General features: G+C 33.7%; 1 protein-coding gene across 11 annotated transcripts in view; it reads right to left on the reverse strand.

Annotated features, from left to right (window-relative positions):
- The window catches only part of Sox6 (SRY-box transcription factor 6), a 576,267-nt gene that overhangs the window by 365,931 nt on the left and 183,809 nt on the right, over nt 1–26,527 (reverse strand). Inside the window, exon 1 of one of the 11 annotated variants that reach the window (XM_074042157.1) lies at nt 19,565–20,109. The exons of the other annotated variants lie outside the window; for them this stretch is intronic. The gene's annotated coding sequence lies outside the window, so the exon portion shown is untranslated. Of the gene's footprint in view, nt 1–19,564; nt 20,110–26,527 lie in introns of those variants that run through there. 11 annotated transcript variants of the gene reach the window in all.

Consider the following 26,527-nt stretch of genomic DNA (forward strand, 5'->3'; position numbering starts at 1 on the left):
AAAATATTATAAGTCACAAATGCATTTAGTACACCTAAACTACCAAATATCATAGGTTGATGACACAGTATACTGTAGACATTGGTTTTTTAATCTGATGATTGTGTGGCTAACTGAGGGTTGAAGCTTGTTGCCACTACCCCGCTTTATAAGAAAGTACCATGCCACATATTGCTAGCCTGGAAAGAGATAAAAATTCAAAATTCAAAGAACAGTTTCTATTGAGTGCATATTGCTTTTGCACCATTATAAAGTTAAAAAAATCATAAGTTGAACCATTGTAAGAACTGTCTGTGGTTTACAATATAACAAGAAATATAAGTAGAAAATAAATCACTATAAGGTGACATAAGCAATCAGGTGCTTGAGATATATATTATGAAAGTCCAGAAGAAGGAGAAAATAAATCATTTGGAGGGATCAGAAACATTGCATCCATTTAGCTGATTCCTAAAAGATGAGTAGAAAGAAGTTTGTCTGATGGCAATAAAAGAAATGGATATGCCAGGATGTGTAAAAGCAAGAAGGTACACATTCCAAGAAGAAAAACTTCAAAGTGACTGTAATACGGAGTGCATGGTAGTAGGAAACAGCAACAAAAACATCTGATAGGACAGACAGACAACAGATCTGGAAGGATTTCAAATGCAATTTAAATTAGTTTAGATTTTACTGTCTGAGAAATAGCAAATTGCCAAAGAAATTTAACAAAGGGAGCAATATGATCTAAATTCCTCTTAAGAAAAAATCTTTAAGTTGCCCAAGTAAGGATGACTTATTGAAAGGTTGTGTATGTGTTTGTTCTCCTGACATTTATGTGTACTTAGCTCCCTTTTCCTTATCTTGTCCTTGGTGCTCTATTGGACATATGGCACTGACCACTTACTCTCTACTGGCACATTCTTTCAAGTCTGTTTTCATACTCTGATTTCTCTTCAGATGTATAAGTCTTTTGCCTTTTCAACTTTATTTTCAGTCTCTACAGCTGCCATTCATAAATGTTGATAAAAGAAGATAGATGGACAGAAGAGTAGAAGCTAGACATAGTGGCTCACACCTATAATCCCACCTACTCTGGAGACAGAGATAAGAAGGACTGCAGTTTGAGAACAGCTCGGGCAAGAAGTTAGCGAGACTCCATCTCCATCAACAAGCCAGGTGTGACGGCCCACACCTATGGTCCCAGCTGGACAAGAGGCATAGGTTGGAGGATCACAGTGTGAGGCCAAACCCTGGCAAAACTCAAGACTCTACCTGAAAAATAACTAAAGCAAAAGTGGGCTGGGGACATGGCTAGTAGAGCACATACCTAGCAAGCATGAAGCCCTGAGTTCAAATCCCAATAGTCAAAAAAAAGAGGAGAAGGAAGGAAGAAAGAATGTAAATGATCACAAAGTAAATATCTGGGAGAAAGGAGAACTGCTATACTGATAAAAATCACAACAAAATGGCTAATGGTTTTGAGTACATACCATGTGTCAAGCTCATTACTTATGTTTCACAGTACCTCTTTTAAAAATCTCAAAAAAACTCCATAATGAACCCAATTAATCCCCATTTGTAGATAAGCTAAGTAAATTCTAGAAGGGTTTAAGTAACTTGACTATAGTTATAAAACTAGTAAATGGGAGAGAAGAGTTTTAACTCTATTTTGTCTAACTCTTAACCTATGCTATTAACTATCACACTGTGCTCCCAGTGTTATCCCTTACTAAATGTTAACTATGTGTCAAAAACTATGCCAGCTGTTTTACGTAGGTAAATGTCATTGTTCCCATTGTACAGAAGAGAAAACTTTGAGAGATTTCCTTAGATTTTTTTAAAGTCATACAGCTTATAACAGATAGCACCAGATATTTAACCCTGGGATGTTCGACTGCACCTTTCTACACTTTTTTGTGTACATTTCTATTCCCTACTCCTTCCACTCTTCTCTCCATTTGTAGATTCTATCTTTAAGGTTCAGCTGATATTTAACCCGCTCCAGAAGCCTTTCAGGACAATATCAATCCATCATTGGATTCCTATTGCAATTACTTGTATAACATTCATTCAATTCAATCAAGATAGATTTATATTTGTTTGGGTTTATATTCCATGTCCATGTCAGCCAACATAGAGAAGTGTCCCAGAGCAGCTTCCTCAGGCAATCTGTAACACGCAAACATGTATCAGCTCAGTTTCCAGGAGTGTGCAAGAATTATGTCATAATACTTTGATAACTGATAGATTCCTATGCTAATAGGTCTCAATAAATAATGTGTTGATTGATTCCAATAAACTTTCATAGAGGGAAGTTTTTAATAATATATTAATGGATATAGCTATACGTATGCTTATGAATTCAATCCTTACAAAAACCAATGATGTGGGTACTATTGTTATTCCCGTTTTACAGAAGAAACTCAACAACAAAAACAGTTAAGTGACTTGTCCAAGTTCGCATAGCTAACAAACCTATAGTCTCACTCCAGAGTCAGCATTCTTTTAACTACTTTACAACAGTATCTGCACTAAGTAAATATTGTTCCAAGATTAAACAATTCTCACACCTTGAAAAAGGACAATAAAATGCCTATTACTTCTGCTACAAACACTATTTGGAGGTGATATGAAGGAGAGTCTGTCTACATAGTGCAGAAAATCTGAGCAGGAGATACAAAACTGCTGAGCAAATATGAAGAAAAGAAAATCAAGATATTTCCTCTTAACAAAATTAGAGTGTGCCAAGCATACCATTTTTACACAAGTTTTCTGTGATTCATCAAGCATCCACATCAACTTCCTCTCATTAATACACCAAATTATATAGCATACCTCAGAGTGAGCAACCATTGTTAGCAAAGGCACTGAAACTCTATACCAGAATCATGTAATCCTGAACCAGCAAAATGCAGCCTCCTCCAGACTGACATACAACAGCTGTTAGGTTGTCAGAGAAATGGCCTGATGAAGATACTAAGGAAAAAATGGAAAACAATACTGAATTCCAAATCTTTTAGACTTGAGATGGTTGTACAAAAGTCAGAGAGAAAAACCCAATATATTTCCACTTTAAAAAGCGAGAAGAAATTCCTAATAACTTAGAGATAATGGAAAATAAAAATAAGTGACTTTTCATGTATATAAATTCATAATTAACAATTTACAAGGCCTCATCTTATAGATTTCTTCTAGTTCACACAATAATTTGATGACATCACTAGTATTTATCATCTCTACAAAATCAGCCTCTACAAAAGAGGTACAGAGAAGAAAACTTCCCAGTTATTTCGCTAGGAAGTAGGGAAGCCAGTAGTAAAATCCAGGTCCTCTAAAAAAGCTCTAAATCTCTTTCCTTTTATCACATGGTTCCCTTATGGAACAATCACTATAACATATTACCACCAGAGTGGTGTCACAGACACATGAAAATCAAGCCCCATGAGTCTGTTCAGAGAAAATATCAAAGGAAAATCTGAGAAAATCCACAACACTGAAAATAAAGCAACTTTCCTGTATAGAACAACATGATAATTCTCCAGAGGAAAGTAAATTACAGCATAATTATATAGAAGCATTGTATGTTGTGCTGTGTGTATGGCTGGGGAAGAAGGATCTAGAGTCTGAAAATAACAGAAAAATTTAAAAACAGGTAAAACTACCTAAAATTTGTTATTACTTCAAAGTTCTATGCCACAGAGTAAATGAAATTACTTGTGTTCAAGTTCTATAATTTGGGGATCAGGGGAGCAAAGATCAAAAAGCACATCAGCTCTTTACCAGAACTAACACGTAAAACTTTTTCAACATTCAGATGCAAAGACTTTTCTTATTAATTCATTCAGTAAATATGGGTATGTGTATGCAGTACACTTCTAGATTCTAGAGACAAGGTACTGAACAAGGTAAAGTCCCTTAATATGCTTTCTAAGTCTAAATTAAACCACCTCCAAGATTTCTTCCAACTCTATGACCTTATGGTTCCACTATTGGCAAAAACAGTTAAATTGCAAATGTCCCAAGTAGACATACTTTGAGTGCATTAAAGAAAAGAGACCACCTTCTAGCCCCAGTACGTAGCATGATGCTCAGTGCTCAGGAAAGGTTTTTAAGTGAATGGAGATAAATTTTGTATGACAGATGTAGAAACAGACTAAGCTAGCTAAATAAATTACCTGTGATTAAATCGATGGTAAGTGGTAAAGATAAGAAATTTAGCCCTATCTAGTACTATTTTATGAACACTTAATAGTTATGAAATACATTAAGACTTTATTTTTCAGGAATTCAGTTACTAACAGGCAGTTCCTCAATAGTGAATCTCTGCATCTTTGCCTAACTTTGTACTTCTTAGAACCACACAGTTTAACACTTAATTTTTCTCTAATTGGGGTCAAGAGATAAGATTTGAAACAGTTAAGAAATATAAGTACCCTTAAAAAGTTACCTAGTCCTACCATTGCTCTGTATAGATGAGGACTAATTGCAAAAGGGTAGAAACTTGCATGAAGTTCCAGAGCTAACTCATGATAGATCTAGTACTAAAATCCAAGTTTTCTCGTACACAGCCCAATGTACCACAATGACTCTAAGTTCTCTGATGGCAGGAACTGTGTTAAATATTTATGCAATCAAGTACAGCACATGAGCTAATGGCCATAACATCAATGTAAAAAGTAGAAAACACCATACAGAAGCAAAATAGTGCAAATAATTATTAGTATTATTTCTTAGAATTACTATGTATTTCAAAGACCAGAAAGCCATCTTAGAGAGTCAGGTAGAAAAGGGCAGAAAGCAGTGTGACATAGCAGGAATGTCAAATGTGGAGTCATATAATCCTAGACATGAGTCTAGTCTATGTAACCTTGAAAGTTATTCATATTCTTTAAGCTCAGTTTCCTCATCTGTACAATGTAAATAGTACCACTATAGAACTCTTAGAAAGAATGCATAACAATGAAGATAGGTAATAGGTAGATGGATAGCAACGTATAAAATGGGAACTGTCCTTATCATAGATAAATTTCTTCTTCTAGAGAACTTAGAATATGAGATTTTTATTTAGCATTCCCATCATGTAAACAGTTGGAACATCTGTAATGTAAAACAATAACAACAAAAACAACGTTTCTGATCAACATAGTACAACAAAAATTTTAGATGCTAATTAACCAGCATATTAGCAATCAGGCCAAAGTTTAGGAATCAGTTCTGTTGATGGATATTATCTCAGTCACTCAGCCAAACGGTTGTGCTTATTTCAAATCCAGTGCTCTAAGGCTTTCATTATGATGTGAATTGTTGGACTGTTGCCTGCATTTGTCTTCTGAGAAAATGCCAAATATATAGAAATTTCAGTCACTACGTTACACGCTCATCTTAGCAATATATTATATTATGCTGTTTGGTGTCATGTTGACATCCCATTGATGATGTTCATGACTTTTTATGCCTTTATTTGTTCTTTGCTTTCAGTAAAAAGAAAAGTTAAAAGCGCTTAGACTAATGAATTCAGACTCCTTTCAGACACAGTGCTGTTTCTCTTCCATGAGATCAGGAAAAGGATATATTTCTGGTTACAGACATATGTGGCACAGACATGAGATCACAGCTCTAAGCTTAATAGGAGAACATAACAATCTACTCATTGTTTACACTTTAACCCAAAGGGCAGCTGGAAATCACAATCAACCATATGCAGTACTGAACAAGTGGTCATGACTTTATTAATAAAGCCAAGCGTTAACGAATAAGATTCTGTGAATGATACAGTGAGGGGCAGGAGTCTCTTACCCTAGGCTGCTCTAAGTACTAGGCATAGGGCCCAGGCTATTGTTGAAAACGTCCTTTGGGATTAGACTATTCTCTCTGCCAGGATTTCATTTGCCATCTTTCCTATTTCCCAGTTCTCCCATACAGTGTTTAATCAGCTGCTAGGGACTGGTTAGAAAGGACTCCCTATTCTTCTTGGATCCTGACATCCTGAAAAGGGAGAATATTATAAAATTATCTACATACAATAGAATCAAATCACACATACAGAAATGCTTTTTGTACCATAAAGAACTATTTCAAATAGAGAAAGAGATACAAAGGATCTCTTACTTAATCTTTCCAAGTCTATGACACATATAGGTAATATTATTCGCAGTTCATATGCAAGAAACTGATACTAAGAAAGAACAATGCAAGCAAATTATGAGATAAAGATTTATACCCAGGTCTAAAGATCATGCTTTTACTATTCAATGACTGCTATAGAGAACAAATTACTTGATAAGCTATGGCCCATCACAATTACTTTCTTTCTGCATTAAGCTATGTACAAATTTATTAGGAAAATGTACTGCTCAAAAAGAATCACTGTTTCTTATGCATGTCAGTGTCACAATTTACAAATCTCCTATTTGCTTGTTTGTTTTCTGGTGCTGGGGATTAACCCAGAGCCTTGCACACATGGTATGCATGTGCACTACCACATATCCCAGTTCTTTCTTTTCTTTTGCATACCCAACATAATGGCAGGATATAAATTTGTAACCCAAATATAAAAATTAGAAGACAAGTTTTGTAACATAAAACACCTATAAGCTTTCATTAAATAGAATGAGCTTTATTAAGCCAGTAGAAATTAAATATTCAGTCATTCTTATAAAGATATCTGCTTATATAGATTATCCAGCCATGAAAAGTTTGCTAGAATAAATAGTTCATATACAATGAAGTTTATTCAAGTGTAATAGAAGGAAAATCTGAGTATGTAGTCTAGATCCTCAGGCTAGGTCTAAAGTATAGCTTAGATCTTGAAGAAGCACATTTTGTTTCTACGTGCTCTGATTTTGGTTTTGCTTTATTTTGTTTCTAAAACAAAACGTGAAGTTTCTCGTTTGAAGTGCTTTTATTGGAATTATCACTTTCAGGCTAAATATACCTTCAGTTCTCTATTGGGCCCAAGATACGAGCTAGGAAAATAAGAGCAAAGGCAAGATCAATGTTCTAAATGTACTCTCTCTCATACCACACTACATTTACAATAGGCTAGTGTTTCTACTGAGGTACCTAAAGATGCCACTGGTATCCCAAGCCATGCACAAAGTTATGACACAGAACGTAGTCACATTTTCTCCTTTGGTCTTAAAGAACAGAGCCTGTTCTCAAACCACAGACAATAACGAATAGCCCCATAAAATGAGGTTTATCTCAGATAACTCAGCAATTATAAATCTTCTTGGAATATAACTCTTAATGTCACCCCCAGGTTAGATATATCACAAAACAAAATGGATAAACAAAAAATTCTAGGAGCTTATAGTCAAAAAATAGCTTAAAGTGTAAAGAATGGAGTGAAAAAGTAGTAATGGCCAAAACTTCTAGTGGATTAGACACCAATATTAGCATCAAGAGAAACTGTTATCTAACATATCCAATTCATACATGTATACAAAAGTAAAGTCTGTACACTTTATAAAAGTTACTTTTCTAGAAAGTATGGTATCTAAAACACTATTCTTTCATTACCTAATGGCCACAAACTAATTCTTCAATTAACTAGCACTTTTATTATGTTTTACAAATTATAGCAGGTAATACAGGCATAGAAAGAACAGCACTAACACTAGACAATTGCTATCAATAATTTCTCTAGTTCATTTTCTTAAAATCTAGATTTATAAAATGTTCAGGTTAAAATGTCAAAAGATGTCTTTTCTATAAATGGTACTGGGAAAACTGGGTATCTACTAAAAAAAGAAATTTAACTATTACCTTACACTAAATGTTAAAAATAACTTTAAATGAATCAAAGACCAAAACTTAAAAGCTAAAACTGTAATATTCTTAGAAGAAAGCATAAGGGAAGTTTTTATGACCTTGGATTTGCAATGATTTCTTGTATATAGCACAAATGCAAAAGCAACAAAAGAAAGATGATAAATTAGACCATTAAAACAAAAACTTTTGTGAATCAAAGGCCATTATGAAGAGAGTGAAAAGACAACCAATATAATGAGAGAAAAATGTACAAATCATATAACTGATAAACAATTAAAATCTAGATACACAGACAACTGCTACGACTCAACAACAAAAAAATTCAACAATGAGCAAATAACTTAGCAATTTCTCCAAAGATGGTATACAAATGGCAGTGAACATATGAGAAATATTTAAGATTATTTGTCATTAGGCAAATGCTAATGAAAACAATGAGATGCCACTTAAGAACCATTAAGAATGCCTATTATTAAAAACTAGAAAATAATATTTTCCTTTCCGAATGCCTAATTCCTTACCTTATTCAGGTCTTTGCTCAAATGTCGTGTTCTCAATGAATCCTTCTCTGATTGTCCTAGTTTAAACTATTTACTTACACTATCAATCCCCCCTATTCCTGCTTTATATTTTTTCCTTTTTCTATAGCACTTATAAGCTTCTAGTATGATACAGAATTTGCTTAGTTATCACAATTAATGTTGTATGTTTCTATAGTCTATAAGCGCAATGAAAACTGGAAGTATTCATCTTACTAATATATTTTAAGTACAAGAATAGTGCTCCCTAATACATGATAGATGCCCAATAAACATTTATTGCATGCATGAATTGACTAATTCCTTGCCTGGAGACAGAAAACAATTTAAAAGTTTTGTAAATAAAATCATTCTTAAAATTAATCAGTTATTTTCTTCAAAATCAAGTATTGTCTTCCATTTATTGTCAATAACCAAAATACTATGGCTTTAAAGTATAAGGTAAAGTGTTCCATTTTATTGAACACTTTAATGGAAAGAGTTCTCAAATATTCATAATACACATGCCACTTATTTATTTATTGTCTTCTATATCACTCTTCAATTCTCTGCTCAGTAATGCTGGGGCACTATATTCCCAGGCTTTGTTGTCAATTAGCCTCCTGTTAGGCTACCAGTGAGGACTGTGGGGAGAGAGGAGAGACTTCCTTTCTCTAGCTCTTGCCATCATCCTTACAACAGCAAAAGACACTTACAGCTGCACCATTTTACATTCCCACTGGAAATGGCTCCTTTCAGCACCTCCAATACCAGCTACCAAAACCCCTCTGAGGTACCAGCACCAGCTAGCCAAGATTCTCTCAGTGATTAGAGTTCTAAACAAACAAAGAGAAGTACAGTAGTGCTATGTTCTGCATCCATAGATCCAACCATCTATGGATCAAAAATATAGTTCAACCTACCTGTTGTTTTCCCTAAACAATACCGTTTAGCAACTATTTACACAGAATTTACATTGTATTAGATATTAAAAGTAACATAGATATGATTTAAAATACACAGGAGAATGCATATAAATTATATGCAAATACTACACCATTTTATATAGGAGACTTGACCTTCCACAGATTTTGGTATCCTTAGGAGTTCTAAAATCAATCCCTAATGGATACCAAGAGACAATTTCATAACCTCATAAATTTTTATCTCCAATTTCTGGCTCTCTAATACCTACTACACATTTCCATTTGGATTTCTAACATGTACCTGAAACAACATGGCCAAAACTGAGCACCTGATCTTCTCTCTAAAACCTGTTCCTTCTAAATCTTTCTCAACTTGCTTGCTAGCAATTTCATCCTTAGCTTTTCATGCCAGAATCCTGGAGTTTTTCTTCACTTCTCTTTCTCACCCTTCAAATTCAATCTGTCAGAATGAATTGGTTCTTCTTTCAACACATATTTAGAATATAACCACTTCTTACCACTTCCACTGCTACTCCTTTTTTCTACTCTTTTGCTCCCTTACAATTTATTCATAGCAACAACCAAAGTGATCCTTTTAAGGCATAAATTAGCTCTTATCAATCCTTTGTTCAAAATATTCCAATGGCTTCCCATCTAACTAAAGAGTAAAAATCAAAAACCTCACAATGACCAATAAATTTCTACTTAATCTGGTCCCTGTTATTTTCCTCCTACATCTTCTATTATTTTTCCCTCTCTCACTTGTCTCCAGCCAGTCTGGCCTCATCCTTGTTCCTTGAACATGCCAGGTGCATTCTTACCTCAGAGTCTTCCTACTGGCTGCTCCCTCTCCCTAGAAGACTTCCCCCAGATACGGCATGGTTCCCTTTCTCTGTCACTCCAAGTCTTTGAGAAAAAAATCATCTCATTGAAATCTTCCCTGATCATCTTATTTAATATTGCACGTAATTCCACCCTGGGAACTCCCTGTGCCTCTTTCTTGTTTTATTTTTCTCCATAGCATTTACCTTCTAACTTGCTATATATTAACTTATTCCTTAGTTTCTTTTGGATATATTGTCTGTTTCCTCCCCACTGGAATATATAAGGTCCTTGAAGGAAGGAACTTCTGTTTTGTTAACTGGTGTGTCCCAATGTACATATGGTGCCTGGCACCTACTATGTGCTCAGTAAACACTTGTTGAATGAAACTTCAAAGCACAAAAAAATGAGTGAAGACATACACACACAGTAATACTGTATGATACATGTTGTATATGTATATACATATACATACATGTATATATGCATATATATAAATGATTTTGACTTCATTCAAAAGAGTAAAATTGTATTACAAAACAATATCACTTATGTTTTCTATCAAAATACCAAATTCACAACCCTATGGAGACTCTATAGGATCAGCCTGCTTGGCCTAATTAATTCTTATCCTACTATCTCTGTGACTATGGACAAGTCACTTGACCTCTATTTCATATTCCTCATAATAAAATCATAATGATAAAAACTAACTCATAGGAATTATCTAAAAGATTTAAGTTATATAACATACCTAAAACATTTCAGCACAGTGCCTGGTCCATAGATAAAAGTCTTATCTTAGCTATTAGTATTATAAAAGACAACTTAATGTTTGTTGAATGACAAAATTCAGTAAAACTCCTAAATTCAGTATTTTAAACTGTCTTAGTTTTTACTGCAAACATACTGAAGGCATGAATCTTTTTATTTCAATAAATAATTTATTGACTGATTGATTGATAATTTCTATTATTAGAGCTAGTAGAAATACAGTTAAACCAAGGTCATTCAAAATGACCAAAATAAATAATGGAGGACTTGAGAAAAGTGAGTTTGTCAGTTCTATCCCCTCGTCTTAGTACACTATGTGATTCTAAACTGTAGTAAAGACTTTTTTAAAAAATTGTACAATAGAAAAATCTGTGTTTTCTAGCAGAAAATAAATAATAATAAAGTGAAGGAAGAAAAGGCAAAAAGAAACAAAGATACAGACAGATGGAAGGCTTTTGAATTGAGAAGCCAACCAATCAGGGCTGTCTGTGTCAGAAGAGAGAAGGAAATACCAACAATATCTAGGGCTGACAGAGAAGAGTGGGACTTTCTGGGAATGCTACTTCTCCAAAAGATCGCCTGAAGATAAGCCCAGGTGAGTGAGGATAGGGATTAATTCAAAAAGAAGTATGCAATTAACCACTGGTCACAAGAAGCTGAAAGGCTTTCACAGAAAAGGAATGCAGAAGAATTAAAAGCAGAACAATAGAAGGATAAAATTACAATCAACCTCTCTTTGCAATGTTGATGGACAGAGCCAGTATAGATTAGTAAATCTAACATCACCTGCTGGACACCTGGGTAGAATAATTAGGACTGAAAGATCCTGAAAAAAAAATGTAAATCAAGATTCTAATATATACTTATCACTTTGAAGGCATTTCATGTTTTTCCTGATGCTATAAAAATTCATGTTAGTTAATGTGAACTATGTGTGGAATTTGCCATGCTCATATATATGACACAATCACTTTTTTTTTTTAAGTCTTAACAAATGTTTCATAGTGTGTAGATACATGCATCAACAACAGTGGGAAAAGAAAATGGCATTTTTGTAAAGTATTTATAACAGTATGTTAGTATGTGGATGTATGCACATGTATGACTAGTTCAAAAAAAGAAACATAATTTCATCATAAAATAGTAGTTATGACACAAAAATTTGAACTTTATGCCTCTAACACAGTCTCATTTTTCAAAAGCAGAAACAGCCACAAAGGACAGTTCTGTGTTTCTACAAAATGTGAAGAAATAAATTCTAGACATATGCCAAAAGCAAAGACTTAACCCAATATTCTCTTTATACTTTGTTATTTTCCCCTGGTTCTAACTTCCTTCTCTGGGTTCCCTTTTCATTCCCAAATAAACTCAGATTCCTACTCTTAGATAGTTCTTATCAACTGCAACATCTTTCCCTACTGTCCTGGAAATAGTAATCTTAGAAGTAAATTACACCTAAGAATATAATTGATGGGCTTCTATAATCTCCAAAGGTACAATCTTACTCAGAAATTACTCAATTTTTATTGCAAGAGTTTGTGGTTTTATGTTACATGAACTTAACTCTGTAATTTTCAAGCACAAAAGTATGTAACAAATGCAGTAAATAAATATGCACATATAATACATATTATATCCCAGATATTATTAAATCACAATTATGCTAGAAGGGAGGGTGGGTGGGAAGGAGAGAGAGAGAAAGAGAGAGAGAGAGATGAAGGGAGGAGAAGAGGGAAGGAAGGAAGAGAGAAAAAGAGATAGAAAGACAGAAAAAAGAATGAGAGAGAGGGAGGGAGAGAGGAAGGGAAGGAAGGAAAGAAGGAAAGAATTTACTCACCTTGACTAATACAGCCAGTAAGTCCTTGCTATATTTAATAAATAAATAAATACTCAAAACTGTGTGCCTTTGTCCCATGTATAACTGAGTACTACTGCAGCTTCCACCATACTGTACCATACTAATTTAGATAGTTAAGCCAATTCTTTCTCTGAGCTCCCCATTTGCCTCTTCATCATTCAGAACAACCTAATTCTGCATATACACATCTGGTAACTAACTCTTAAAACATCAAAAACTCTATAGAAGTCTTCCAAAACCATCAAAAAAATCTGTAAAATCTATCAGAATATTTTCATGGTCAGGAAATCGAAATTTTCTCAGCTCATTATAGTCTTTCCTAATTAGGACATATGGGTACTGGGGTTATGCTATCACTAATTCACAGGTCTCCAGCTTTACATTCTAAATCTTCATTTTTAGTGGTTGTTCAGATAAAATTATGACAATTCTAAGAATTAATTTTTATAGCAACACAGGTGGCATTTCAAATATCACATGTGGAATTTATTTTAAAGCATAAAAATTATAATATTAGTAATTTTAATTATTTTCTCCTATCTAGCACTTTAAAAGACTTACTTCCCAATCTCTGCTTAAATATGTGTCACGATGAGTCTAAGATTTTAAGTAATTACAAATTTTAAAGCAAGTGTTAAGTTTTTTGTGATGCAAAATATAAAAACTAATGTGACAAAAGAATTCTCAAACAATGCTTTGTCTCTTGCAAAATCCAAGAAACAGCAAAATAAAATTGTGTTTCAAGGTCAGATAAATATTTTAAAAGGATGACCTCATTTATTCTTATTCCTTTCATATTCATATTCTTTCTTATTCTCTACATTTCTCTCTGTTCTCTTTATTTTAGCAATTACTGATGTCTTCCTATTTTGTATCATTCTTTTTTTTTTTAAAGGAGATAGTCACCATCAAAAATCAGGATGAAAGTTGAACTTTGAGCCACTCCACCAGTGAACTTGATTCAATATTGTGACTATTAGTTACTTATAAGAACGGAGCTTCAAAATAGGTATGGGAACTTCAAAACTTACTGCTGCCATTAGTGTTAGATGATAAAACAGGTACAATTTTATCAATTTTTTTAAAAGACACTTCGAAAGTTCTCTATTATTAACTAATACTTCACAGATGTGTGCAGAGATAGAGCTACATTCATTTATTATAAGGTCGTTAAGTATAAACTTAACTATAGATGTTAAATAAACTACAAAATGTCCACAAATAGAATAGTATACAATTATTTATAATAATGAAGTAAAACAATAAATAGTATCATGGGAAATGTGAGTTATGATAAACTGTCAAGTAAAACATCAGAACAAAAAATATTTGCTACCATTTGGTCCCAACTTTGTTTAAAAACATATATGCTAAATAGATAATTGATGATGATGATGATAGATAGATAGATAGATAGATAGATAGATAGATAGATAGACAGACATAAAATTTTAGTGCTAGAGTATATATATCTTGATATTATAATGGTTATATCTGAATAAAGGAAACACAGTCTTCTTTTTCTGTATTTCATATGCACTGACTACATTTCCAATATGCAGTACCTGTTATTTTTCTACTAGATCATGCACTCATTTTTTACAAAAGTTAAGTAAGAGAAGAGTATTTAATAATGTGGGGAAATGCCAATGATAGCGTTAAACATTTAAAAAGCATCTTACACTTAGGATAGACGTACTGTTGCCAATATTCTATTCCTTGGAGACAATAGTAGGCTCATGGATACTTTTTTATTTAGAAAAACAAATTAGCAAATACGGAAATAAATAGAGCAATGATTGGACTAAACGTAATAGTTTTAATATAATTCTATAAACTGAGGGTAAAATTATATAAAGGAAAGAAATAAAACATGTTAATAATACCTCTGGGTATTGAAAGCATGCTTTTTAAAATTCTTTTGTTTTTCCCTATATTTCATATTCCTTTATAGTAGATGTATATAACTTAATACATTGTTAAAATCTTTCAAGAACAAGTAGTTCACAAAGCAGTGTGCTCAATAATACTCTATTTTTCTTTTAAAAGATACACGTTATGTAAATAGAAAAATTTCAATGTATAAGCATTTATATTGAATGCTTATACATTCAGTATAAGCATTTTAAGGTATCTCTAAATGTCATAATGGGAATGTGGTTTTAGTTTCTTTTTATATTTTATGATTTTCTCCAATAATCACATTTGGCTTTAATCAGAAAAAGAGCAATGAGAAAGATTATATTTTACCCTTTTCTCCAAGCCCATTCTAACAACTAATTGTTTAATGAGCCCATAATTATGGCTCAGAGCAAAAAATAAATAACATACCTACTTCTTATTACCAAAACAGATACAAAACATGATAGTTTTTCAAAACTGAAGCAGCAATTAAGAGTCTCCCAAAAAAGAAAAGTCCAGGACCTGATGGATTCACTGCTGAATTCTATCAGACCTTTAAAGAAGAACTAATACCAACCTTCCTTATACTGTTCCATGAACTAGATAGGGAAGGAACACTGCCTAACTCGTTTTTTGAAGCCAACATTAAACTCATCCCAAAACCAGACAAAGACACCTCCAAAAAGGAGAACTATAGGCCAATTTCCTTAATGAATATCAATGCAAAAATCCTCAATAAAATAATGGCAAACCGAATCCAACAACACATCAGAAAGATCATACACCACGACCAAGTCAGCTTCATCCCAGGGATGCAGGGGTGGTTCAACATATGCAAATCTATAAATGTAATACAGCACATCAATAGAAGCAAAGACAAAAAACACTTGATCATCTCAACAGATGCAGAAAAATCCTTCGATAAGATCCCACACCACTTCATGATAAAAGGTCTATGAAAACTAGGTATAGAAAGAATCTACCTCAACATTGTAAAGGCTATATATGACAGACCTACAGCCAACATCATAATTAACGGTGAAAAACTGAAACCATTTTCCCTAAAATCAGGAACAAGACAAGGGTGCCCACTATCCCCACTCCTATTCAACATAGTACTGGAATTCCTAGCCAGAGCAATTAGGCAAGAAGAAGAAATAACAGGAATACAAATTGGTAAAGAAACTCTCAAAATATCCCTATTTGCAGATGATATGATCTTATACCTTAAAGACCCAAAAACCTCTAACCAAAAACTCTTAGACACCATAAACAAGTATATCAAGGTGGCAGTATACAAAATCAACTTACAAAAATCATTAGCTTTTCTATACACCAACAATGAACAAACTGAGAAGGAATACATGGAAACAATTCCATTTACAACAGCCACACAAAAAAAATCAAACACCTAGGAGTAAACTTAACAAAAAATGTGAATGATCTCTACAAGGAGAATTACAAACCACTGAAAAAAGAGATTGAGGAAGACTACAGAAGATGGAAAGATCTTGCACGCTCATGGATTGGAAGAATCAACATAGTAAAAATGGCTATACTCCCAAAAGTAATCTACATGTTTAACGCAATTCCCATCAAAATCCCAATGACTTTCATCACAGAGATTGAAAAATCTACCCTTAACTTCATTTGCAAACACAAGAGACCACGAATAGCCAAGGCAATACTCAACAAAAAGAGCAAGGCTGGAGGTATCACAATTCCTGACTTCAAACTATATTACAAAGCAATAGCAATAAAAACAGCATGGTACTGGCATAAAAACAGACATGAAGACCAGTGGAACAGAATAGAGGACCTGCATATGAATCCACACAACTATACCCACCTTATTTTTGACAAAGGTGCCAAAAATATACGATGGAGAAAAGACAGCCTGTTCAACAAATGCTGCTGGAAAAAGTGTTATCTATCTGCAAGAAACTAAAATTAGATTCATGTCTATCACCCTGTACTAGTATCAACTCAAAATGGATCAAAGGCCTTCATATCAGACCCAAAACTCTGAAGTTAGTACAGGAAGGTTCAGGAAACACTCTGGAACTTATAGGTATAGGCAAGGACTTCCTCAATAGAACCCCAGCAGCCTAGCAACTAAGAGAAAGAATGGACAAATGGGACTTCATAAAATTAAAAAGCTTCTGCACAGCAAAAGAAATAGTCTCTAAACTAAAGAGACCACCCCCAGAGTGGGAGAAAATATTTGCTAGCTATACATCAGACAAAGGACTGATAACCAGAATATACAGGGAACTTAAGAAACTAAACTCTCCCAAAATCAATGAACCAACTAAGAAATGGGCAATTGAGCTAAATAGAACTTTCTCAAAAGAAATTCAAATGGCAAAAAAACACATGGAAAAATACCCACTCATAAGGGAAATGCAAATCAAAATCACACTAAGATTCTACCTCACCCCTGTTAGAATAGCCATCATCAAAAACACCACCACCAACATGTGTTGGTGAGGATGTGGGGAAAAAGGAACCCTCGTACACTGCTGGTGGAAATGCAAACTGGTACAACCACTCTGGAAAAAAATTTGGAGGCTTCTTAAAAATCTAAACATAGACCTGCCATAAGATCCAGCAATCCCATTCCTGGGGATGCACCTGAAGGAATGCGACACAGGTTACTTCAAAGGCACCTGCACACCCATGTTTATTGCCGCACTATTCACAATAACCAAGTTATGGAAACAACCAAGACGTCCCACTACTGACAAATGGATCAAGAAAATGTGGTATTTATACACAATGGAATTTTACTCAGCCATGAAGAAAAATGAAATCTTATCATTTGCAAGTAAATGGATGGAACTGGAGAACATCATTCTGAGCGAGATTAGCCAGACTCAGAAGACCAAAAATCGTATGCTCTCCCTCATATGCAGACTTTAGATCTAGGGAAAATACAGCAATGTTGTAGGACTTGGGTTACATGACAAGGGGAGAACATATACGGGAAGTACCGGGTTAAACAGAAAACCCAAAACATGAAAGCATTTGATGTCCCCACTCGAGAGGAACTAATACAGAAACCTTAAAGCGACAGAGGTCAACACGAGAAGGGGATCAGGAACCAGTGTAAAGATCAGTTAGAGATGAATCAACCTGGGTTGTAACACATTTGTACATGAAAGCAATGCTAGGAATCTCTCTGTATAGCTGCTCTTATCTCAACTAGCAAAAATGCTATGTCTTTCTTATTATTGCTTATTTCTACTCTTCAACGGAACTGGAGAAAAGCGCAGAACAGGTTCTGCCTGGAAGGGAGGGGGGAAGGGGGGAGACGGTGGGGATGGGGCGGGGCGAGAAATGACCCAAACAATGTATGCACATGTGAATAAATGAATAAAAAAAAGTTAGTTTTTCTAAGCAAAGCAAATCTTATAATTATATTAATATATTCCTTCCCATCAGAAACTTTATTTAAAGTGAGGAAACTCTTACATATATTAACTCTATTAAGCTACAAATTACACTTAAAAACAACCAGGGAAATCATCTTGATCTGTGTCCATGTATTAGTAGATAGGCAGATAAACTAAAATAAGACTATTGAAAAATGGTGAAACTGATAAAAACAAATGGTCATCAATATAGCAAGACAAAAAAAAAAATACAGGGATCAATTATTTGGCAGTGTGGTGTTGCTAAAAGTTCTAGCCCTGACTCCTAAACATGTAATCCTGAGCAAATCAAATGGTTTCTCCAAGTTTTAGATTCCTTGACTTTAAACTTAAGAGTAAAATATATGATTCTTTGGCTGTAAAATGATAGTAAAAATTCATACAACTGTAAAGAATTTTCATATAACAAAACAAATATAAGCTGGAGTACCTTCAAAATTAGTATTTACTTAATCTTTGATGAAGATGGTAATGACATAAGACAAGAAAGAATTTTAAAGACAAAGAACACAGAAAAAAGAGCTGGCATCTTAGATAGTGAAGGGCTTCTTTTATAGGCAATTGAGGCTCTGGAAAACTTGGTAGCTTTTTCCTATTTTAGATCTTGGGACCAAATTTTTGAATTTTGGCTACTAGCCACAACCTAACTAATCACCCAGCAACACTTCTCCACATGGAGAAACTGATATAGCATCAACAAATTCTTTATCAAAATCAACACTTTGTAACACTGAGAAAATTAAAAGTGTTGTAATCTATAAATGGCCCAGCCTATTCTGTTAAAACTTTATCCCAATTAGACACTGCTTAAAAGCATGTTGAAAAAAAGTGTCTCTTTACCTGTGCTTCTACTTTCAAAATCACATATATTTTCTCCCATCTCTATGAAATTTGCTTGTTCTTTTAATTTTCATATTAGATTTATATACACTCTTCATGGAAATATGCATAATGTAGTCAGTTTCATTTTTCCCACTTAGTGAAAAAACATACATTAAAACCCTTGATTTTTTTCAATATAAATTTCCAGTCCCTTACATCAAATCTCACTGTCCATCTCCTTAAAATTTTCTGTCTCCCCACCCACCCAACCCAAACACACACCTACGCGTATATATATACAGGCCCATACAGACACACTGCCAAACTTTTTAAAAAGTAAATATTTAAGCATAAAATCAACTAAACATGACACTAAGGTTGTATATTATTTCCAAAATGTTTGTTAAGGTAATGAAAGAAAGCATTTACATGCTAATCAAAGTCCATTAACATTTTTTTCCTAAGACAGTGTTATTAAAATAAACCACTATTGTAATAAGCCAATTCTCACAGTTAATCATCACAAAATGGAAGCAAAAGTCTTTTTAAAAAAGTGAAAGTCTTTGCCTATTACAATATTTCATTTCTTACTTTACTTATCACAGGTTCTCAGGATATCCTAGGGCTGCTCCTCTCCCAACCATCATCAAAACATTCAGAGAACATCTTTGTCACACTGTCACATCAGCTTATAAATAACAACATACCTGGCACTCGTACATATAAACAAAGTCGAAATGTTTAATCAAATACCTCTACTTCAGGAATTAACTTCTCTTTGTCCTTTGGTAGCCACAGTTTCTTCATTGGAAGCTTCTATTGCTGTCATTATTTCTAATTGAAATCATCCTCTACCTCCACACCCTTCCACGAAGGAAACATAGCTTTTATCTTTGTCCCACACATGCACACCACAGTAGGGGAGGGGAGAGTAAATTGCTATTTGCCACTTTCTTTCAATTATAAAATAGCAAGTGAACAAGGGATGTTCACTATTACAGGATACCAATGCACATTCAACATCCAGGTCAGCTGCTGAACAGATTTGCATGGTTACCCTATTTACCTGATGCAATAGCACATTTTTCAAAAAGCAGAGAAAAATCTCACACGGGGGAAAATTATCTGAAAGTAAAGACTTCACCTGAAGTTTGCATTCATTTAGAATAAAATACTGCAACTTTAGTTTTTCTGTGTTTAGGTCCAAGATAGACCTACAATGGAGTTACAGAATTCAATTTGAAATCACTATCAACTTACTGATCTTAAGGAAAGGAAGAGAGAATGATGGAAGATGGCATTGGTTATTTGTGAAATAAAAAATAAAATAACACTGATAAGCAAAGACTTCTACTTTTTTAAAAGCTTAATAATCTTTATAGAATTCTGAGTTTTGATAAATGGTTAAAATTTAAACTAGAATAATAGCTAACACTTGTAAATCACTTATGCAACAAATTTTGTTCTAATTGTTAGACACACAAACTCATTTAGTCTTGAAAACAACCAACCAATATAGAAGTAGGTATTTTTATGAAGGTTTTATTATCATTAACCCTATTTTATATATGAGAAAATAAGCACATAGAAATTAACTTGCCCAAGGTTGTAACAGTAATGGCAGTCAGGATTTGAACCTAGGGAGGTTAAGACCAAGCTCTAAATTACCACTTGATCTCTTAACCATCACAAACAAACAAAAAAAAATGAAGCTGTTTGCTCTTTGAATTTGCCCCCTGCATTTCATGAATAGTTTAGACATATACATTGAGATTAAAACCCATTTCCCTGGGAAATGTAGCTACAGACATCAAGGTCTATACAATGATGTTTTGACTAAATATTTATTAACTACTTTTTAAATCCATGAATCAGTACCTTTTATATAAGAAATTTAGCAAATGATATACTCATGATTCTGTGATCATGAAAAAGAGGCTTATTTAACAATAGTAAGAATTACTCCTTCCTTGGTAAATTTTTTGAAGTTCCTTCTTTGGGGATTGGTTTGGTCTGAATATTGAGATCCTTACACTCTTTCACACTTATAACAATACATTTCTCCACAGATTTCTTATACAGCAACACCCCTGCAACAGAGCAAGGAGAAGAATCAGAAAGGAAGCAAAAGCCAAACGAGGGTTTCAAGGTAATACATTAAAGCTTATTTATTTTCTTAAAGAAGAAGTCCTCGTCTCAGAATCTATTGACACTTAAACATAGCCATAGCACTTCTATTTCTTTGAGGACCACACCTGGGTTCAAATTCTGCCTCTACCACTATGATCTTGGCATGTTACTCATCTTCAGTGAATCTAGGTGTTTTTATCTGTACAATATTCCACCTTGCTGGAGAATTTCAGGAATAAACCCAATAGACCCATGTAAAGATCTCAGCACAGTGCCTGGCATATACTGAGTACTCAATAATGATTCTGTTACCTAAAAAAATGAATTAATAACAATTCAAGAACTGAAAATTAAATGATATAAGTATACAACAAAAAAGAGTTTAATCAAATGTTAGTTTTCCCTCTGTTTTTACTTACTTTAACAGACCATGGCTGAATATAGTAGCAGTTTATAGGAGGATCGCTAAAGGTTTGACCTTGCTAAAGGCCAACACAGTAATTATAGAAAAAGAACAACTTAAAGTCTGGAAACAAAGGCAAAGACAGGAAGTCCAAAATGCAAACACAAGAATTCAAAAAGCACAACAGTTTGAGGACCACTCAATATCAAGGTAGGTAGACATAACAAACCCTCAACTCAAAGAACAGCTCAGAAATTTGATGTTCATAGTGATAACTCAGCTGTCAAGACAAGCTGGCCAGAAATTAAATGGAAAAATCAGTGTATGTTGAAAGTGATGCAACCTCAATTACAAATACATTACACCAAAATATTAACAGGGGCTATATCTAATAATGGAATAACAGGTGATTTAAATTACCTTCTTTAACTTTTCTATACTTTTAAACCATAAACTGTTTAGGAAAACCAAATTATACTTAAATTATAAAATAATGTTGACTTTTAAAAAAGAAGTCTAGAAATCTAAGAAATACATAAATGGGTAATACAAAGATTAACTCATTCTCTGAGTCCTTTTTCAAATATGCTACATTGCTCCAAGACAAAGTTTCACAAAATATAAACAGTGTGAAAAAATTAATTATTAGACAATAAATTCACTTGAAAAAATGCTAAAGCAGACTCATCTTAGAAGTAATATTTTAAACAGCAATCAATATCAACACAAAGCTTATAACATGAACCACATATGATTACCTCTATCTTTGCTTCCAACAATTCTGACACACCCTTATTTCTAGGGTAAAAAAAATGTTTAAACAATTCTAGAGAAAGCAAAATAAACCACTTAAATGAAGAAGCATAGTCATAAATGCAATGCAATTTTTTACCTTCTAAGATAAAAATTAAAATGCTTTGGGCAAATTTAGCTATTGCTATGTAATAACCAGCAGTGCAGAGATGAGAGAGAGAGGGAGGGAGGGAGGGAAAGAAAGAAGCTCAGAAAGCAAACTAAAATATCAGAAATGAACCATGACAAAATTTCATCTTTCTGATATGTACATATATCACTTTGGAATTTTCCAATTGAATTACATGTACACTTAGTAAAGAACTTGTCAGAGAACTATACAGATCTTAGAGGACCTTTTCAGTTCTAAAACATTTATCTTTCCAGTAATATAAAACGTTTTCCTACTTCTTCATTAATCAGAACTCTAACTTTAAAAGAGTGAAGAACAAAAGAAGACAAAAGCACAAAGTACTGAGACATTGTCAACTCTTAATTATTTTAAATATTAGTATTATTTTCAGCAGTAATGTTACAGTGCTGGTACAGATTTGAGATGGTCTAAGGGAAACACAGTCACAAGATTAATCTATGGCAAAATCAGGACAAGAATTTAGAATATTTTATTCCTGTTCCCAATTAATATTCAACTTACCCTTTCATAATTTCTCCTAAGAGTTGACTCCAGGTCTGTCACTTTTAGCTGACTCAGATATGACTATTTTGGGTTTTTCTTTGGACTCTTGCTGTCAGGGGTTAAAAGCAGTGGGCACCATTTTAACTAACAGATGCATTTAGATTTGCAGTAAAAAGAGGGTAAGTCTAAATCATTCTTGTAAATTGTTTTCTGAAGTGCATTTTATCCTTGGAAAACAAACAAAAATGTTCTTTAGGTGTGCTTTACTCAGCAGTGTCATTATTTTCAAGTCTTATTTTCATTGCTTAAAAGAAAATCTTTTCAGTAACAAAAAGGTAAAGAAAAAATAAATTAAAACAAATATCTTCCCTTTATTGTAATGTTTGCGAGAATATTTTAATCCATTTTAAATTGGATATACCCAAGTCTTAGAAATGCAAACTCCAGTGATCACAAGAGACCCTGAGTTTTTCATGATGCTTAAAGGAAAGAAGGGCATAATAAATAAGTTCCTTGTTCTGATTAATTTTTTTGCTCTTTTTGAATTAATTAATGCTGTGGAAATCCCAGGCAACTGCTATTTCATTTATGACTGAATTGAGTCCAAAGAAGAAAAATATGTAAAACATTATTTAATTAAAAATTTGCAAGGTTTTTTTTCATCTCCTACTTCTTCTCCTACTAGCTATACTCACTCAAAATAAGAGGACAGTTTCATGTTTTCTGCTGTTGAACTGCCTTGGTAGCATTAGTACACTCAGAGATCTATGGCATATGTAGTCATATTGTCCTTTGGATCAAACCCTTGAGTATGACTGTCAAGCTCCTGGCCTTACTTCAAAGCCATCCATCCTCAGTAAAATTTAAAACGTTTAGGAAGACTGCTTGTGCAACTGTCCCCCGCCCCAACCCCATACATGTAGTTTTTCATCTAGTTTGGAAGTAGGACAATAAGGACAATTGGAGAAGTCCACTCAACTTTTGTAATTTCATTGCAATGCAGGAAACACAAAAGTCTACTTTCCTGACTCTAAACTGAGAACTCAATGTGGGAACAGGGAGTTTTGGTTTGGTTTGGTTTGGTTTTTTGCTACCTGCATTGTGATCCTAAAACAAAACCTAGTCATGTCATCTCCTGCTTAAAAACCTTTGTTATTTCCTCCCATGTACTGTGATAATGGCTACAACCCCATTAATAATCGACTCCATACCATCTTTATGCATACATCCAGCAATGTAAAACTTACTCTTTCTACCATTTCTCTATGAATTGTTCTCTAGTCATCGGTGCTGGATTTCTGTTCCTTGGGATTGAAGACTCCTTGTCAATTTAGGACTTCACAAATAGTACGCTGTTATGTCACATCTTCACCAAATTATCTCCTACTCATCTTTTACAGATCAGCTTTAAGGTCATTAATTCAGGATCACCATCCTTAATCCCAGTAAGATCTCTTTCCTTTTTTCTCAAAGTATTTATCATATTAAAATCAAATATTTACTTAATGCTTTCATCCTCTTTGAATTGTAAACACTTAGAGAAAGACCAACATACAGTTTAGTAGAGAAAGACCAACATACAGTTTAGTTCACCACTGTATTCCTGACCCATACTTACTTGGCACTCAATGAATTTAGGAACTTTTCTTATTATCTAAATATTGATGTGAGTTTCCAAAACTATATAGGAAGTGAAAAGCATGAGAATATAAGAATATTCCTTAATGAACTTAGTAGTTGTAAAATTAGTCTTCATTCAAATATTCCTCACAAGTTAACATTTATCTCACTCATTTTGGTCAATATTTTTGTATCTTAGATATTCATTACTCAGTAGTTTCAAACTTGTTTACACACCGAAGTCACATGATTGATACCTAAGTCTCACTCCCAAAGACTGATTTGATTGGTTGAAGTATATACTAAGCATAGGGTTACTTTAAAAAATTGCCAGGGCTGGATACATAGCTCAGTAGTAGAGCACTTGTCTAGCATGCATGAGGCCTTGGGTTCAATTCCCAGCACTACAAAAAAAAAAAAAAGAGTAAAAACATTGTCAGATAATTTTTCTTCAGTCAAGCTTAAGAATCAGGCCAGCTGATTGCTAGATAATGTGGACTGCTGTAGCCAATATTCAAAATTAAAACTAAAATATTTTATAAATTATAATATTTATAATATTTTATAAATTATAACATGTATGACAACACAAATCTTACAAAAGTTAGAGGTTTTCATGAAAAAAAGAAATAAATTCTCGCTGGGAGCCAGTGGCTCACATTTACAATCCCTGTTGGGAAGCTAAGATCAAGGAGGATCAGGGTTTGAAGTCAGCCCAGGCAAATAGTTCTTGAGACACCCATCTCCAGAGCAAAATGGACTGGAGGTGTAGCTCAAACAGTACAGCACATTCTCTGCAAGCATGAAGCCCTGAAATCCTAGTCTCACCCAAAAATGAAAGAAAGAAAGAAATTGTTGAAGAAAAGCTGTAATCACTGATAAGTCAAGAATTTGCAGTTAGACCAGATAAAAACTGAACAACCAAAAACTGGCAGAAATGCTAGTAGGTTTTTCAAGAGAATTTATTTGAATATAAAAAGATGAAGCAAAGTCCTTAGGAAATTTTCTTTGCAAAAATGATCATTATGAGGGTATACAATGTCAAAAGTGACTAAGCTATTATAAAATTGGACCTGAAAAATTACTCTTAAAAAATAAGTTACTTGGTAATTCCAGCTATTCTTGAGAGGCAGAGATCAGGAGGATCATGGTTTGAGATCAGCTGGGCATGGTGGCACCTGCCTGTCATACCAACTATGCCAGAAGCTGTAAGCAGGAGAATCATGATCCAGGCCAGCCCAGACAAAAACATAAAACCCCATTTGAAACATAGTTAAAGCAAACAGGGCAAGGGGCATGGCTCAAATGATAAAAGTTCTTACCTAGAATGCATGAGGCCCTGAGTTCAAACCCCAATATGGCCAAAATACAAAAAAAAAAAAGGAAAAAAAACATATTTCTTGGAATAGGCTGAGAAACAAATCAGGAAAACAACTGTATTCACAGATTCAGGTTCAATGCAATGCAATCACCATCAAAATTCAAATAATAAAAAATAAAAATAAAAATCAATCCTAAAATTCATGTGGAAGCACAAAAGACCCAAAGCAATCCTGAGCAAAAACAGCAATATTGGAAGTACCACAATACCTAACTTCAAATTATACTACAGAGGAATAGAAACAAAAATAGACACATAAACCAATGGAATAGAAGATCCAGAAATAAGCCCAACAGCTACAACTATCTGATTTTCAACAAAGGTGCCAAAAATATATGTTGCAGAAAACATCACCTGTTCAACAAATAGTGTTAGGAAAATTAGAAATCTATATGTAAAAGACTGAAAATAGGTCCTTATATCAAACCCTGTAAAAAAATTAATTCAAAATGGATCAAAGATCTTAATATAAGATCTGAAACTTTAAAACTACTTCATAAAAACATAGGGAAAATACTTGAAGATATAGGCATAGGTAATGACTTTCTGATAGGACTTTAATTATGCAGGAAGCAAGAGCAAGAATTTACAAATGGGATAGTATCAAATAAAAAAGCTTCTAAACAGGAAAAGAAACAATTACCACCATCATGAGACAACCTAAGAATGGGCAAACATCTTTTCCAGCAACTCATCAGGTACAGGATTAGTATCCAGAATATATAAAGAGCTCTATAAAAAAAAATACCAAAA

Source organism: Castor canadensis, chromosome 1, assembly GCF_047511655.1.
Source record: "Castor canadensis chromosome 1, mCasCan1.hap1v2, whole genome shotgun sequence".
In the NCBI taxonomy this organism is placed as follows: Eukaryota; Metazoa; Chordata; class Mammalia; order Rodentia; family Castoridae; genus Castor; species Castor canadensis.